Raw genomic sequence first — 6,284 nt, 5'->3', positions numbered from 1 at the left:
TGGGCGTGGCAAGTGGGTGTGGGTTCAAATCCCCATGCTGTACCTGAGTCGGGGTTACATCAGTGGGCTTTACGATATAGAGTTGGAACGGCGTTGATATCTCGAACTTTCAAAAAATGAATGGAAGTGAATGAGGACAAAAACCGGGCGTGGCAGGTGGGTGTGGGTTCGAATCCCCATGCTGTACCTGAGTCGGGGTTACATCAGGTAGCTTTACGATATAGAGTTGGAACGGCGTTGATATCTCGAACTTTCAAAAAATTAATGGAAGTGAATTGGGACAAAAACCGGGCGTGGCAGGTGGGTGTGGGTTCGAATCCCCATGCTGTATCTGAGTCGGGGTTACATCAGGTAGCTTTACGATATAGAGTTGGAACGGCGTTGATATCTCGAACTTTTAAAAAATGAATGGAAGTGAATGGGGACAAAAACCGGGCGTGGCAGGTGGGCATGGGTTCGAATCCCCATGCTGTATCTGAGTCGGGGTTACATCAGTGAGCTTTACGATATAGAGTTGGAATGGCAATGATATCTCAAACTTTCAAAAAATGAATGGAAGTGAATGGGGACAAAAACCGGGCGTGGCAGGTGGGTGTGGGTTCGAATCCCCATGCTGTACCTGAGTCGGGGTTACATCAGGGGGCTTTACGATATAGAGTTGGAACGGCGTTGATATCTCGAACTTTCAAAAAATGAATGGAAGTGAATGGGACCAAAAACCGGGCGTGGCAGGTGGGCGTGGGTTCGAATCCTCATGCTGTATCTGATTCGGGGTTACATCAGTGGGCTTTACGATTTAGAGTTGGAACGGCGTTGATATCTCGAACTTTCAAAAAATGAATGGAAGTAAATGGAGCTGAAAAATGGGCGTGGCAGGTGGGCATGGGTTCGAATCCCTATGTTGTACCCATGTTGGGGTGTCATCAGTGGGCTTTACGATTTAGAGTTGGAACGGTTTTGATATCTCAAACTTTCAAAAAATGAATGGAAGTGAATGGGGACAAAAACCGGGCGTGGCAGGTGGGCGTGGGTTCGAATCCCCATGCTGTATCTGAGTCGGGGTTACATCAGTGAGCTTCACGATATAGAGTTGGAACGGCGTCGATATCTCAAACTTTCAAAAAATGAATGGAAGTGAATGGGGACCAAAACCGGGCGTGGCAGGTGGGCGTGGGTTCGAATCCCCATGCTGTACCTGAGTCTTGGTTACATCAGGGGGCTTTATGATATAGAGTTGGAACGGCGTTGATATCTCAAACTTTCAAAAAATGAATGGAAGTGAATGGGACCAAAAACCGGGCGTGGCAGGTGGGTGTGGGTTCGAATCCCCATGCTGTACCCAAGTCGGGGTTACATCAGTGGGCTTTACGATATAGAGTTGGAACGGCGTTGATATCTCGAACTTTCAAAAAATGAATGGAAGTGAATGGAGCCGGAAAATGGGCGTGGCAGGTGGGCATGGGTTCGAATCCCCATGCTGTATCTGAGTCGGGGTTACATCAGTGGGCTTTACGATATAGAGTTGTAACGGCGTTGATATATCGAACTTTCAAAAAATGAATAGAAGTGAATGGGACCAAAAACCGGGCGTGGCAGGTGGGTGTGGGTTCGAATCCCCATGCTGTACCCAAGTTGGGGTTACATCAGTGGGTTTTCCGATTTAGAGTTGGAACGGCGTTGATATCTCGAACTTTCAAAAAATGAATGGAAGTGAATGGAGCCGAAAATCGGGCGTGGCAGGTGGGTGTGGGTTCGAATCCCCATGCTGTACCCGAGTCGGGGTTACATCAGGGGGCTTTACAATTTAGAGTTGGAACGGCGTTGATATCTCGAACTTTCAAAAAATGAATGGAAGTGAATGGGACCAAAAACCGGGCGTGGCAGGTGGGTGTGGGTTCGAATCCCCATGCTGTACCCGAGTCGGGGTTACATCAGGGGGCTTTACAATTTAGAGTTGGAACGGCGTTGATATCTCGAACTTTCAAAAAATGAATGGAAGTGAATGGGACCAAAAACCGGGCGTGGCAGGTGGGTGTGGGTTCGAATCCCCATGCTGTACCCATGTCGGGGTTACATCAGGGGGCTTTACAATTTAGAGTTGGAACGGCGTTGATATCTCGAACTTTCAAAAAATGAATGGAAGTGAATGGGGCTGAAAACCGGGCGTGGCAGGTGGGTGTGGGTTCGAATCCCCATGCTGTACCTATGTCGGGGTTACATCAGGGGGCTTTACAATTTAGAGTTGGAACGGCGTCGATATCTCGAACTTTCAAAAAATGAATGGAAGTGAATGGGGCCGAAAAACGGGCGTGGCAGGTGGGTGTGAGTTCGAATGCCCATGCTCAGTGGGAAGTGAGCGTATCTAAATGTTGTATGTGAGTGGGGTTACATCAGTGGGAAGTGAGCGTATCTAAATGCTGTATAGAAGAGCTACAGTGTGTGTTTGGTGGATGGGGGGGTAAATACTTTATCTTTAAATCCTAGCTCTCGATTTGAGTCGAGGGCCGGTATAGGAAAATCCCATTCTAAAAAAATGAATGGAAGTCAATGGGACCAAAAAACGCTACAAAAGCGGGCGTGGCTGGCGAACGGGCGGGCGGATCGAAAACGTGTATACAAGCGCTCGATTCCCGTATGGGCCGGACGATTTGGCGCTGGAACGGGGTCGATATCTCGAAAACTGCGGACGAAGAAACGCGGACAAAAAACGGGTGGAATAATAACTAGAGAGTGCATTTCCGGAGAAAATGCGAGTGTGATTGCCGTGTGCCGGTCGGCGGGCGTGCGCAGGTCGGGGGCGCGCATGCGTTTAGAAGTGGTGCGGTGCGTGGGGTGTGAATACTTTCTCCCAGACAGGCCACTGTATCTGTGCACAAGCTGTGGTGTGAGCACAAGTTCACTCTGGGTGTGTTTGAAAAGCCAAACCTGTAAAAAAATGCATTTCTGCACGTTTGTACTGCTTACAAATCAGTACTCATTCATTTACATGTGATTATCACTGCAGGGGCCATGGTATTGCGCAATCTATGATCGGCTGTGTCTCATTTACAGATTTCAGGCATAGTGCACTCAGACTTCGGTCCCTCTTTTAGCATTTAGCAATTCCCATTGATTTCAATGCATCCGTTAGCCTTGAAGCTAACGGATATAAATATCTTTGTTTCTGTTGCAGCGCGAACGATATGACGCTCACTGCAAAGTCTAACTGCACTATAATTTCATTCTGTGCAGCGTTTTCATCTTAAAAATCACTAATACTTTAGTTACAGACCAAAATAAGTCAGATTTTTTGGCGGCCGCCATTTTCTATTCTCAGAACGGCCTGAAGATGCCGTCTACGTCATCACGTTGACGTTCTGTGGAAAGCCAAAGGTGTCAAGATTTTTGTCCAAAAATTCGGGCAAAAACGGGCATAAATGCCACACGGATGGGCGTATCCGGATGATTTTTTGGATTTGGGCGCTAATTAATGACCCGGTCGATCAAGGGTTGGAACGGCGTTGATAGCTCGAAATTCATTTCAAAATGAATGGGAGTCAATGGGGAAAAACGGGCACCTTAAAACGGGCACTGTGCCCACAGTGTTGGTTCGATCCAAAAGTTGTATACAAGCGCTCTATTCCCGTATGGGCCGGACGATTTGGCGCTGGAACGGGGTCGATATCTCGAAAACTGCGGGAGAAGAAGCACGGACAAAAAACGGGCAGAATAATAATAATATATTGAAAACGAAAATAACAATAACAATAGTGTGCTTGCATTCTGCAATCACACTAATAATAACTAGAGAGTGCATTTCCGGAGAAAATGCGAGTGTGATTGCCGTGTGCCGGTCGGCGGGCGTGCGCAGGTCGGGGGCGCGCATGCGTTTAGAAGTGGTGCGGTGCGTGGGGTGTGAATACTTTCTCCCAGACAGGCCACTGTATCTGTGCACAAGCTGTGGTGTGAGCACAAGTTCACTCTGGGTGTGTTTGAAAAGCCAAACCTGTAAAAAAATGCATTTCTGCACGTTTGTACTGCTTACAAATCAGTACTCATTCATTTACATGTGATTATCACTGCAGGGGCCATGGTATTGCGCAATCTATGATCGGCTGTGTCTCATTTACAGATTTCAGGCATAGTGCACTCAGACTTCGGTCCCTCTTTTAGCATTTAGCAATTCCCATTGATTTCAATGCATCCGTTAGCCTTGAAGCTAACGGATATAAATATCTTTGTTTCTGTTGCAGCGCGAACGATATGACGCTCACTGCAAAGTCTAACTGCACTATAATTTCATTCTGTGCAGCGTTTTCATCTTAAAAATCACTAATACTTTAGTTACAGACCAAAATAAGTCAGATTTTTTGGCGGCCGCCATTTTCTATTCTCAGAACGGCCTGAAGATGCCGTCTACGTCATCACGTTGACGTTCTGTGGAAAGCCAAAGGTGTCAAGATTTTTGTCCAAAAATTCGGGCAAAAACGGGCATAAATGCCACACGGATGGGCGTATCCGGATGATTTTTTGGATTTGGGCGCTAATTAATGACCCGGTCGATCAAGGGTTGGAACGGCGTTGATAGCTCGAAATTCATTTCAAAATGAATGGGAGTCAATGGGGAAAAACGGGCACCTTAAAACGGGCACTGTGCCCACAGTGTTGGTTCGATCCAAAAGTTGTATACAAGCGCTCTATTCCCGTATGGGCCGGACGATTTGGCGCTGGAACGGGGTCGATATCTCGAAAACTGCGGGAGAAGAAGCACGGACAAAAAACGGGCAGAATAATAATAATATATTGAAAACGAAAATAACAATAACAATAGTGTGCTTGCATTCTGCAATCACACTAATAATATGACTAACGGATAACAATAGTATGATTGCCTTTAGGCAATCACACTAATAATATGACTTTCGGATAACAATAGTATTGTAGCGTCAGTGGGAGGAGCCGTGGTATCCAGGCTTACCGTCAGCGTGTATCCCAGTGTGGGAGACTGGGTGGCTGCGGTGAGAGCTGGATAGGTAGCTTATATGTTTGTCTGTTGTATGAATGTATGTGTGTGTGAATGAGTGTACGTCCTAAACCACTGAGAGATCTGCCAAGGGCAGCTCACTCGAGGTCCCGACGCTCGCCTTCCTGCTCGCCGGCGCCACAGTATGATTGCCTTTAGGCAATCACACTAATAATAATAATATGACTTTCGGATAACAATAGTGTGCTTGCCTACAGCAATCACACTAATAAAATAATAATGAATAAAAGGTAGCAAAGTTGCATTGGAAAAGTGAGGATTCAATTAGCATGTAAGCATTAGCATGACATTTTGTCATACATTTTGATTTAAATATCCCAACAACACAAGGCTTCAATTAAAAAGCTGAGCTAGAATTCAACATTACATTATACACCGATGAGGCATAACATTATAACCACCTCCTTGTTTCTACACTCACTGTCCATTTTATCAGCTCCACTTACCATATAGGAGCACTTTGTAGTTCTACAATTACTGACTGCAGTCCATCTGTTTCTCTACATACATTTTTAGCCTGCTTTCACCCTGTTCTTCAATGGTCAGGACTTTCCCAGGACCACCACAGAGCAGGTATTATTTGGGTGGTGGATCATTCTCAGCACTGCAGTGACACTGACATGGTGGTGGTGTGTTAGTGTGTGTTGTGCTGGTATGAGTGGATCAGACACAGCAGCGCTGCTGGAGTTTTTAAACACCTCACTGTCACTGCTGGACTGAGAATAGTCCACCAACCAAAATATCCAGCCAACAGCGCCCCGTGGCCAGCGTCCTGTGACCACTGATGAAGGTCTAGAAGATGACCAACTCAAACAGCAGCAATAGATGAGCGATCGTCTCTGACTTTACATCTACAAGGTGGACCAACTAGGTAGGAGTGTCTAATAGAGTGGACAGTGAGTGGACACGGTATTTAAAAACTCCAGCAGGGCTGCTGTGTCTGATCCACTCATACCAGCACAACACACACTAACACACCACCACCATGTCAGTGTCACTGCAGTGCTGAGAATCATCCACCACCTAAATAATAGCTGCTCTGTGGTGGTCCTGTGGGGGTCCTGACCATTGAAGAACAGGGTGAAAGCAGGATAAAAATGTATGTGGAGAAATAGATGGTCAGTAATTGTAGAACTACAAAGTGCTTCTATATGGTAAGTGGAGCTGATAAAATGGACAGTGAGTGTAGAAACAAGGAGGTGGTTTTAATGTTATGGCTGATTGGTGTATACAGTATTTAACTAGAGATGGTGATAGATAG

The sequence above is a fragment of the Trichomycterus rosablanca genome, chromosome 6 (assembly GCF_030014385.1).
Source record: "Trichomycterus rosablanca isolate fTriRos1 chromosome 6, fTriRos1.hap1, whole genome shotgun sequence".
Lineage (NCBI taxonomy): Eukaryota > Metazoa > Chordata > Actinopteri > Siluriformes > Trichomycteridae > Trichomycterus > Trichomycterus rosablanca.
The sequence above is the reverse complement of the archived record's forward strand: the minus strand, read 5'-3'. Positions refer to the sequence as shown.